Here is a 12,784-nt window from a genome sequence, read left to right on the forward strand (position 1 = left end):
TACCTCACAGAATTCTCGTGAGTACAATACGACCTCATGTACATAAGAGCCTGCCACATGGTAGGCATGTGTGGAACAAAAGCTTCAGTTGTTGCCGTTGGTTCTTTGCCCAGATCCCCTTCTTGGGTTGGCACATCTATCCCCTAACTGTGCTCTTGACAACTAACAACTCACAGCTGCCCTCCTTCTCTAGAGAATCGTTCTTGGTAGATGGGAGCTGCCTTATCCTGGAGATTATAACTCTCTCCTGTCAGTAGCCTACAACCAAAGACTGACAGGTGTGAGTGCTCAAAGACAGGTTTCCTTTCTTCAAGGATAACTCACGCTCAGAGTTTCTCTGAGACTACCTTCTTGCTCAGCTTTCTCTTCCCTATCCTCTTTCCCTCAATTCTTTATAAGGTTTTGTAATAAGCACTTCACTCAAAAAAAAAATCATGTGAACTCGGATCCTGTCTCAGGTTCTGCTTCTAGGGATCCCACCTAAGACTGTAGCTACTATTAGTCATAAATAGAAGGCTCCTAAGATTATGGCTATGTCCCAAAGTTGCTGAAAAGTGTAGGAAAAGTGTAGGAGGGCGCCATTTTGAGATGATTCGAGCTCCCGAAACCATGAAGCTCCAAAAAGTTTCTCCCAAGTTCTATTCTTGAAACTGTTGAGGGAAAGAACAAATGTCATTTGTGAAAGAAGACAAGGCAAAGGAGAAAGGGATGATGGGAAGGAAAGCTGCTGAGAATAGACCAGCCAAGGGAGTTCTGTAGGGTTGGGCACATTCCACAGAAATGGCCTTTCTCATGACACTAAGCTCTACTAGTATATGCAATTCTGTGAGCTAGGGACTCCCCAAGGGGCTTCTCCAGTGAAGAAAGAAATGATTTGTTCCTGGATGTCCTGTTTCCCATTTGGAAGAGCCAACTGGGCCTCCCATCCTGGTGAGAGGCCACTTTAGCCAGGCTGAGACTCACTTCCTTTCCCTGAAGAAATCTAGTGTGTTTCCCCATGGCCAAGAATCACAGCTTTGGTAAGTAATAGAAGAAAGTATTAGAGGGCCATCTGGAATGTAAGATAGGACAGGCTCGTGATGTCCACAAAGCTTCTCTAGCAGTAAATAGAGAATAATCTCTTGCATTTGTCAAACAGGGTGCACCAAATATTGGATGAGCAGAGACGTGGACTATGGTAATTTACTAGCACACATGCTTCTGGATCTCGTCCATCCTGAGAAAGGAAGTGGGATTGCATTTTGTTCTCCCTTGAAGCCGCAGGGGGACCACGTGGCTACTTCGGATCAATGAGTTGCAAGCTGAGGTGACATTGGACTGCTGGTGTGGAGGACCTCCCTAGAGCTCTCTTTCCCTCTGGCAGAAAAGGCTGAAGAAAGGAGTAACGGCTGGGGTCAGAGAGGACATGGTCTATGAAAAAAGCTCAGATTTGTGGAAGACCAGCTCTGAGTTCTGGGTTATACGCTTATGTCCATATGGTATGGTTGGGAAAGAGGCCAGAGTGGGAAAGAGGAAGCATGAACTTTGAATAGCTTAGTCACTAGGAAGTTGTTATTGATAATGTTAAGGGTGGCCATCCTCATGATGATGATGATGGTGAGTGATAGTGATAGCTTTCATTGACTGAACCCTTACAATCCATTGGTCCATAGCTAGAAGAGATATAGAACCAGGGTTTAACTTCGGTTTGCCATTGTGTTACCCCTAGTTCATTTTCCGTTAGGGTGGCATTTCCCTCATCTGCAAAAAGGCAGGACTATACTTCCAATAGTCCCCCTCCGAGGACCTTTCTGGCCTTATAGTCTGGCACGATCTCTATCCTCTTTGCCAAGATGAGAGGAAGGTTTGGGATGAGCAGAGGAGCAACCGGAGAAGGGACACTGTGTTCCAGCCGAACTTCTCACTCAGATGAAGGCAGTGTGGAAATTCTGGGGCCCCTTCCTCTGTGAGCAGTATGTTACCCAGGCCTGGAACACGTCTGAGAAGTGACAGAGGCCGTTGGAGAATTCCGGGAGAACCAGGTCGTGCAACAAAAAGAGTCTACCACAGACAACTGCAGTTCTGTATTTGCCCTTTTTTTCCTTAACTGGAGGCCCCTAGATTTTTCCAGACAATATTTGGAAGGCTAACATCTGATTACCCCAAGTCACCAACAAAAATAGATTTCAGGGTTTTGTGTATTCATTCTGACCTGATAAAGAGGGAGCGGGGGAGGGGGGGGGAAGGTCACAATAATGATTTATATGTCTGATTTCTGGAATTCGTAAGCATTTAAAGTCGTTGCTTTTCAATGTTTGAGAGCAAGAACAGTATTCACATTGGATGATTTTCCTCTCTTTATACGGTTTTTGGACAAGTGGTGTGGACCCAACCAATGCTCCTGAATTTAAGGCTGACTCCCAGATTCAGTCTTTCTTACAAGGACACGGGACTTAAATATGGCCTCTCACTGCCTCAGCGGGTGGGCGAATGAACTGAACTTTAAAAACTACCAGGAAGAAAAGTATGAAGCTACAAAATTTGCATTTTTTCCAGGGACTCCACATTCTTCTATTCTTGCACAGCCCATGTCAAATGTGTGGGCATCTCCACCCATGCCTTCCTGTCCTCATGAAAGCTTCCCTGGAGGTGCTTGAACCCTCTGTCACCTGTGAATCTTTGAAACACAGGGTCCTGGCTTCCTGTTTATGTCTCTGTGCCTGGAAGAAGAGGTGCCCCGGGGGTTCGGTGCCTCAGGTGACGGCCACACAGCTCATCCTTTTCAGAGCCACTGCCCTTTACGGTACTGTAATCCTCCTTTAGTAGCTAAAGGGGCTGCTAGTGGTTCTGGGAGTAGGTGGAGAGTTTTCTTGTGACTTCCTGGAACGTCTTTTGTCAGACAACTGTCCGCATCATAGCACACGGCCTGCTGGGTGGAGGGAGAGGGGCCTAGAGCCTTATGCATCAGGAAGAGACAAGACTCAGTGGGTCCTGTCTGGCTGCCATCGGAGCCGTGTTCAGAGGCCGTGTGGTGTGAGTCTGAGGAAAGAACGCCTCAGCTTTCAATTGAAATTCCCTTCCGAAAAATGCTCCGGTTTCATTTGCCTCAGTCTTCCCGCTAGAGAGATGGGCTTCATTAAACAGCCAGCGGTGTGCGGATTATCAGGGGTTTCAGTAGTGGTCCACATGAGGGCCCACTGAAGGAGCCATGGACAAAGAAAAGATACGAATAGGTACTTTCCAATCACACGCACACACACACACACACACACACACACACTTTTTTTTTTATTGTATCTAGGAGCATATATGTCAAAATGTCAGGGGTGCCTGGGTGGTTCAGTTGGTTAAACAGCCAACTTCAGCTCAGGTCGTGATCTCACAGTGCGTGGGTTCGAGCCCCGCATCGGGCTCTGTGCTGGCAGCTCAGAGCCTGGAGCCTGCTTCAGATTCTGTGTCTCCCTCTCTCTCTGCTCCTCCCCTGCTCATACTCTGCCTCTCTCTGTCTTTCAAAAATAAATAAACGTTAAAAAATTTTTTTTAAACGTCAAAGCCTCCTAGGTTATGCACCCAGGAGACATATACAAGAATGTTCATAGCAGCCCTGTTTGACACAGAAACAAAACTGGAAATGAGGCAAATGTCCACTGGCAGGAAAGTGAATAAACCAAAATGTGGCATATTTTACATACTGTATTGTTCTACAGCAGTGACGATGAATGAACCATTAGAAATACATTAGGTAACAAAGAGACATGTTCAAAAAGCCTACGTGTAGTCCTTTTTATAAAGCTCAAAATAAGCAAAGCTTGCTTAGGCACGCATACCTGTGAGATAAAACCATTTTCTAAAAGCAGAGGAATGATAAACAAAATTCCTAGGAGCATTTCCTCTGGGAAGGAAAGCGGATGACTGGGGTAAGAAGGAGCACCAAGGCTAAGGGCAATTATTGGTGATGTTCTTGCAGGGGTAATGGCTTTGTGTGCTTCGATGCAGGTGGCATTATAACTCCGGTATAAGTTACATACATGATGACTTACCTGGATGATAGGTAAATTTCAGAGTTCAGAAGTTTAGAAATTGCCTAATCCAACGCCCTAATTTTACATATGCCAAAATTACTTCCAAACTGCAAAGGGACTTGGCCACATCTAATCAATACTTTAGTGACTATATGGAGATCAGAACTCATGTCTTGTAACCCTCAGTCCATAATTCCTCCTTTCATTCTTACCCCTAAAAGAATAATAGCTATTATTATTGTAATTATAATAATTATTAATTATAATTACATATAATATGTGATTTGTACATAATATATGATAATTATATATGGGGTTTTTTTTGTTTTTTGGTTTTTGGTTTTTGGTTTTTTTTTGCCGTGGAAAGTAAAAGCAACTGGCTTTCACAATGTCAATGGATGGATTAAACACCTCTGCTCCAGAAGAAAGGGTAAGAAATCAGAACATGGGGATCATACGACCTGAATAAGCAAAGTCAAGTTTCTCTCTGGCTGTGTCCTTTTTTTGAAGGACCAACCGAATTGTATCCATACTAAAGTGTTACGTGTACTTCAGCTGTGTTTTGTGGCTGTTTGCTATCTTACAACAAAATGGCAGCCCAGAAATTTACTGACCAGCATACATTCTGGAAATAAGATTTTAATACAATTTTGAATATGGATGTGATGTGATATATACTTGACTCCCAGGGAAGAAGGAAAAGTGTATGTTGAAATGTCCATTTTTACCAGGTGTTTAAACAAACTGCTGACATTCATAAAAAGAATTGTGGTGTATCAATATCTATTTTACTTATTCAAAATAAAATATTTGCTTCCTTTCATCCCCAAAAAGAATGAGAGAGGGTAATTCATTTAAGCCATTTTATTCAGTATGTGGGTGCCCTGGGGTGTCAAAAGAGAACCTGCCATTCTGTTGGTGGGTCTCCATTCCTGTACACATACCTTTTCCTGGGTGAGAATCTCATCACGCTGAGTGTGATCCTACTTTTGAAGACCATACATTTAATTTCTACAGTCTGACTGTCAAAAGCTTGCTACTTAACCTCCATAGCAATGGTTTTTCCAATGCTAGAGAAAAACTTGCAGTGTTGACTTATTGAAAGACTGTATGCTTGTATAGTATCCTTTCTGCATGATGTAAGGATTCTTTATGGCTATTCACCAAGCATTTCCAGTTTTCTTCCTGGGCACCTGGTAAGGCTGCACTTCCCTGCCCCCTTGAAGTTAGGCAGAGTCATATGACTTGCTCGGGCCTTTGAAATATGAACAGAAGTGAGGTACATAACATTTGGGAAGAAGCTTTAAGACTCAGTGTAACGTCGGCCATGTTCCCTTTCTCCTGCGTTGGCAACTGCAGAAGCCTGGAGATCAAGTCTTTCTCAGACTCCCTCAGTGAAGATGGTGCACGGCAGAGTCCTCTAGACAACTTGTGATGGGCATTCTACATGACTAAGAAATAAACCTTGTTTTAAGCCCTGAGACGTGGGAAATAGCCCATATTGACTAATTCATTGGGAAAACTTGGATTATATACCATTGCTGTCCAACTCACTACCTCAGGTAAGACGTGACTCCGCTGTATAGCTCAGCTTCCTGGAAAGTATTCATTTGGACACTTTAGTTTTGAATCCACAACTTCTCCAAAAGGAACACTGGAACAATTTCTCCAAAAGGAACCCTTCCTATGTAACCAATACGAGTTTAAAATGGGAAGTGAAGGAGAGGCAACAAGCAAGAGAAATTGGAATCCACATTTATTGATGAGAGATATATACACAAAAGTTAAAACACTTAGTGAAATATTGGATTCACAGATCATTTCCAGTATATAAAGAATATCCAGTTATTTTACACATGAAATGTTACAGTAATCAGTCCACGTTGTAAGAAAGCTTAGAGAGCTAGAGGTGAAAACAAAATATCTCAGCTACCCAAAATGTGCTTTGCCAACAAGGCATCTCCTAGTACCACATTTAAGAAACAACCCCAAAATTAGTTGACATTTTTATCTTTTTTCATTCATTAGTCCTTAAACTCTACGTGCTATTGACGCTCTATGCTACATGACTTTAGACCAATGGGGATTGTGAATGTGAGGGAAACAATTATCTTTCATTCTGGACACACAAGCATCTCCGGAGGAAATCCTGCCTAAAGGCCAGCTTTCCTTCAGCAAGGCTTCCAACCTAAATCTGACGAGGAGTTGAAGAAGCCACATGTTCAAGGAAAAACGTGCCTGTTCCACCATATGTGTGTGTGTATATATATATATATATATACACACGTATATATATATATATACGTATATATATATACACGTATATATATATATATATGTGTATATATATATATATATCTCCCCTTCCTCCAATCATTGGAGAAGCCACTGAAAATTCATGTGCTTGGTGCCCTCCTGGGATTGCTTAGGCTTCACTCCTTTTGTGAAAAGAGAGGGACACCCAGTGTCCCCAACTGCACATGGCCATTTTTCTCTGTCCTTGCAGAGAAGAAAGGGGTTATAGGAACTATCGACTCCAGAGCATTCCATTTGGTGGTAATTAGACAGAATGTGTGTTTTAGGAGGCAAGTGTATATTTGTATTAGTTAATCTCCATCACTGAAAACATGCACACAGAGCCTATTAGGTAGAGGTCACACTCCCGTCACATATGTGGGATCTGTGCTTCATCAGTTGCCTGTCTGCAACCCCAAAGCTGTGCCCTGACCGCTTCTGTGCCTCTGGCGCTCTTTCAACGGACAACTGTGCAGTTTGCTACCGGGACTGTGCTTTTGTGGGGTTTCACCTGCATGGAAGTTAGCCAGTGAATGCCCTTTCCGTAACCCTGACTCAAGAAACCAAGGGGGACAAGGCCCTCCAGAACCTTTAAGTCATGAGCATCATGATCAGTATTTGGCAACCAGGGAGGCAGACCTTTACCTAAGGACATGACGTTAGCATGCACATACGCAGACTAACCTTTTGTCTCTCTGAGCCCAATCCGCCAAGCAAAGGAGGGCTATAGCTAAGTGTCCTTCTAAACCTACCTAAGCCTAGATAATCCGAAGTTCCACAGCTGCATTCACCATGCATTATACAGAAGTCAGATGACCTTTCACTAAGAATCATGGCACACCTCCAGCCCTCCCTTGCTCCGAATGGCGTATTTACAAAGATGCTGGACCTCCAGACTTTCAAACAATCATTGGTACAAAAGATTCACAGCTAAGCTCTTCACTGATACATATCCCTAAATCACATTTAAAAAGAGGAGAAGTGATTCACTAGGCATCTAAGAAGGAAAAGAAGGGTTTTTAAAACACCAGTCCACATGTCTACTGCATTCAGATGAAGAGCCAAAAATAACATTTACATTAAATTAAAATACATCTATACACCATTTCACTGAAATTACACATGGAGACCTACATTATAGCTACACAAAGTGCAGAGGCACTGATTTTCATGCGCGAACCAAGTGTTACTGTATACACACAAGAACTTCATGCTTTGAACGGCTATCCGTACTTGAAAATCACAGGTACAATCGTTGCCATTTGAGGGCACATCTAATCTGTTTGCTTAATGAGGAACCGTTTTAAATACATACCAGTACACTTTCTATGTAACTATTTTGTTTTTTAAACGTGGCAAAAATACTAGCCCTACAAACGTATCAGAAGGTGTGTTTGGCAGAAGGAAGACCCCCTTGTCTTTGCAGTGGCTACTGATTTGCCTTTTGGGGAAATTACATATTCACCTGAGGACAGAATCTACCTGGGCTGCTTCTCAACAATTTCAGTATGACCCTAAGCCCCCACCTCCAGCCCCAGCGGTAAGAGTTATTATTGCTTCGTAGTTGGTACTGACAACTTTTTTTCTGAAAACGTTGTGCTCAATTCACATAACCATGTGACATTTACTTCCGATTTGCTTGGCAAGAAGGAACTGCAACACATCTCTCTCGATTTGCTTCCGAGCACTTGCCCTCAAGCTCTGCTGTTCGAGGGTTTCCGAAGCCAATGCACATGAATAATTGGGAAGGCAGGGGAGGTTCTGATATAGAAATGGTCCCACTGTTATCGCCTTGTTTTTCATCTTCTTGCTGTTGCAAAATTTGAACGCTTAGCCGGAAAACTGAGGTCTGGTGTCAAAAATGAGTTAGCACCATTCCTCAAGTTAAAAAGACTAATTGTGTGAATGCATATCTTCACCAGCTCACAGACTTAAGTGATTCCCTGTCCTTTACGGTCATTTTGCTCCTCGCATCGCGAAGGATTGGATTCTTAAATTTTTCAAATGCGGCTCTATGCTCAGGAAACAAGCGATAGCTCTAAATTGCTGTAGAAACTTCTTGCGCTCTAATTAGTTATAATTCTACATATGTGGTCATATAGAAAATACCATAAGAAAATATCTGTCTGCAAAATTACAGATACTAAATAGATTAATTCAGTCTACACTGAGTTCTTTACGCTTTATGAAGAGTAGATACAAACCTGTAACATTATGAAAGGCTAAATCAATAGTAAACATATAATATCCAGGTCTATAAATACATTTGCTCATGCTCTTTATAAATAATAACAAAGAAGCCCAGGGATTTGTTTAAAAAAGAATGTGAGATCGGGCTGGAGGAATTTGTGAGTGGGCGGGGGTGGGGGGTGGAATACTGATCAGGGGGCAGTGTATTGTCCCTGGTAACATCGATTCTTACCAGGAAGCCAAAATATATCTGCTGGCAGCAAGATCAAATTAGATTCACAGTTTGCCAGCTCTCTCCTTAAGCCGTAGAAAACAAATAGAAAAACAATATACAAAAATCCTCACAAAAGTAGTCTTTTATATACAAATCTCTATAGCGACCAGATAATCTGATCTGTGTTGTGCAACATGGGAATATGCAATGCTGAGGTTTCCCAAAGGGGAGGAAGAAGAGAGGAAATTAAGGTGATTTGTGGAAGGATCTGGATGCCCAACGTTGAGTTCCTAGTAAGGAAAATTGCTCTCCCGGAGTATTAAGCAACCAGAGTGCCAGCTTTCTGATCACACATCTCAGAGGATTCGCTCCATGGAGGAGAAACCTGAGTTGTGCTAGACCAACTTCCTTGGCTAGTGTGTGCATTTCTCTCCTACCAAAGGCAACAGCCATTTCTAGGCAGGCTGAATGGTTGCCATGGGGAGAAATGGAGCCCCAGAAGGAGCAAGGCTCTGACTTCATCATCCCCGGTCTCCATGGGGAACGATGACAAGGGTAACAGTCAGCTGGTACGCTCCAACACTCACCCAGGGGTTGGGGGTGTCCCTGGAGAAACTGGGGACCTGTCATTACCCATGCTCCAGGCCATGTGTCGACTCTGCAAAGCAGTGGGGTCTGTTTCGGTATCAGCCTTAGTCTCGGCACAAAAGGGCCCCCGTATAACAATCAGAAGAATAAAACTATAAAAATGGATACTTGGTTTGGAGGTAGGAGGGTGAAGCAAGGCTGGACACAGGAAAAAAAAAAAAAAAAACCCTCATCGGTAATTATTCAGGATATAATTTGAGTGAATGAAAGAAGAACGTGAGGGCTTCTCTCACTTTTCTAGGTTCTTATTTGGGTCAGTTAAGAAATAGCCTTTTCCTGGCTGCTCTCGCAATCCGGTCTTCTGCACGTAAAAAGCAAACCAACACAGAAAACTTAACCCCGTCCTTTCAGCCCCGGTCTTACATCATGGCTCCTCAAATCTAAAGAGCTGAAGTCTTCTCTGGCAATAAAGGTGCTCACAGCACATTCAATACCAAACCTATTCCATATTTAGCAGAAGTCTGGACACAGAGCGAGGATGAAGGCAGCGGCCCATTGGAAGCAGTACCAGAAAGTGCAAGAGGGTGTTGAAAGGCCACGGCTGGTGGCGCGCACCTTGCAGACAGACCATGCATTTTACCTACCTTAGAAATTCCTGAGGTATTGACGAGGGCAATGGTAACCAGCCCAGCTCCACTCTTGTGAGACAGAGCTTCTACGTGGTGCCCACGATAAAAACGAACCAGGGGGACAATTTGAGAGTGAATTCAAATATCCCTGCTCATCTCTCCAGAGAAATGACTGGGCCCAGGCTCAGCCTGTGCTTGGATGCGCGTGACTGCATACAGGCAGAGAGGGAAGATAGTGACAGATGGTTGCTGTTATTCTGTAAATCTTGCACCAAATTTCATAAAAGTGTTCAAGTTTACTTGCCAAAGCCTCCCCAATTCCCATACTGGGTTGGCAATTAGGACGGTTTGGAGAAAACCGTGTGTTTGGGGTGTTTGGAAGGGGCTCTGTTGCTACAGCAGGAATGATCTAAGGCCTTGAGTGAAGCTATGGACGCACCCTGCCCCTTGGCCAAGCAGCAGTTTCCTCTGAGCTCAATCGCTACTTCTACGAAGACAGTGAGTTAGGCAAAGGGCAGTTTTGTAAAAGGATGTCTGTTGGCATCCCAAAACACAAACTGTGGATTAATATGGCCAGCTTCCAAGCTTGTTGTAAAACATCAAATGAAGAGAGAGGCTTGAGTTTAATATCCCCCCAAGGGGATGAAAAAAGATCCAAAGTGATTATTCACCATCGAGGGCCACTCCGACTTAAATGATACGTAAGTCATATTTTATAATAGTAAGCCTCTAATAAAATAAGAAATTAAAGCAGAGATCATAATATCACGGATTCTCAGGACTGGAAGAGGGTTTTAATCACTTAAGCCGACCCCTTCACTTTACATATGGGAAGGAATGAGGTTTGGGCATAAAGTGACTTGTGTAAGTTATACAGCTACAAACTGGCACCATCCAAGTCAAATGTTTCCTGTACCCAATTGGGTCATTTCTCATCATCCCTATGTCATTACCTGAATTTGTTGTGCTATGCTATGCAATGGGATAGTGTCCAAATAAGATTCCTTGCCATCTTTTCTAAAGCCAACTCTTGCACTGACACATGTGGGCTTCTACTTAATTGTCTCTTAAGCAGCAACGATGGCAGGTGGAATAAGAAAGGAGGAGGAAGGGTGGGGCCTTGGGTTTTCCTTTTGGGAAAACCATAAGCTACTGTTGCATGAGAAGCTTTGGACTTGCTCCACCTAAGGAGAACAGTCTGCCGATAGGGCACCTGCCTGGGGTGGCGCTCAACGGCCCATATCCTAAGTTTTAACCAGAGGGCACCGGAGATACGGAGACCATTGATCTCTGACAACTAGATTTACAAAACTCTCACTTCAGAATTTCTTCAGGCTCTTTGCTTAATCTTTTTATGTTCTCAGAGAGAGTATAATGCTAAGTGAAATAAGTCAGAGACAGACAAATACCATAGGATTTCACTCATATGTCAAATTTAAGAAACAAATGAAGAAAGAAAAGAGAGACAGACAAAAAAAAAAAACAAAAAACCCAGAATTTTGAACATAGAGAACAGACCTGTGGTCACTAGAGGGGAGATGGGGTGTGTGTGAAACAGGTGATGGGGGTTAAGAGTATACTTATTGTGACCCAAATATTCCAAGAGCAAGTATTACGACAACTGAAAAAAATCTATCATTGGTCCATTTGCTTGGCTTGGAATGAGTTTATTTGGAGAATAAGAAGAGTAAAACCAACTATATGGCCCTAAGAATTAAAAAGCAGCACAGAAGAGCCACCTCCACTGGGTGTAACTGCTGAGCACTTTTAGCCATAAAGCCAAGCAAGGGCTACAAAGACCTGCTCCTCAAGAGTCTGAACTATGGAAGAATTCTCTCTGAGCATGTGCGTACCTGTTTGGACTTACTGCTGTATTTCCTGGGAAATACAGCACAGACAGAACCCGTAATCCTGACAAAAGTAAAATATTGTACTAAAAACTAAAGGAAGCGGGACAGTTGCAAAAACATGGCAGGATTGGGTTTCTTTTCAGAAACCTGGCAGATGAGTTACCCAACTCCAAAAGGGTTTCTTGATGAGACACACTGCCAAATGACCCACTTCCCCATGCAAGGTTGGAAATAACCCGAGGCCCTCTAATCAACCAGTCATTGGGATTCCTGACATCTCCTACCAGGAATACATCTCCCCACAAATTGAATTTCCCTGAAGCCTTTGTCAGTTTCCACCAGGCTAAATCCAGGAGCTAGGCATTGGGGTACCCTTTCTTTCTGCTGACGAGTAGTTGCAGGGGAGAAGCAAATCAGCTGACCAGCAGTTGCAGGGGAGAAGCACATACTTGTCTTTTACGGACAAGGTAACTTCTGCAGGCAATGAGACCCTAGACTGTGTTTCCACACACAACAGGAAGTGAATAATTCAATCTGACATCTACTTGGTTCAGATCTTATTACTTGAAGTCCATATTGAAGATCTACATAATCTACACGATTGCCTTGGTTCTTTGATACTCTATATGGGAGGCACATCCTCAAAGATCCCACCTTGAGAGATAAGCCATTCTTCTTGCTGACTGGATTTGGCTCTTTGCATTGTAGTTAGTAAGTACATGATGATTCTACTTGGGTTTCCCAGTGGGCAAAAATCGTAAAGGGGAAGATAAAAGTCTGGTTAGTTGGTTTGCTCTCAAAATGACGCGGATTCCTAAGAAGAGTGAATGGGTCTGTAACAAAATGGCTTTGCTGAAGCCCTGACTTACTGACCTCATAGGATGAGCGTGTGGTTCTGGCCTGCTGTGTCTGCATATAGCTTTTATGCATCATCAAATATTAATGGACTGTTATAAGCATTTATATCTGTGTTGAACCTATTAATATAAATCTATGCATATAACTGACAGATTATAC

Source organism: Panthera tigris, chromosome D1, assembly GCF_018350195.1.
Source record: "Panthera tigris isolate Pti1 chromosome D1, P.tigris_Pti1_mat1.1, whole genome shotgun sequence".
Taxonomy (NCBI): domain Eukaryota; kingdom Metazoa; phylum Chordata; class Mammalia; order Carnivora; family Felidae; genus Panthera; species Panthera tigris.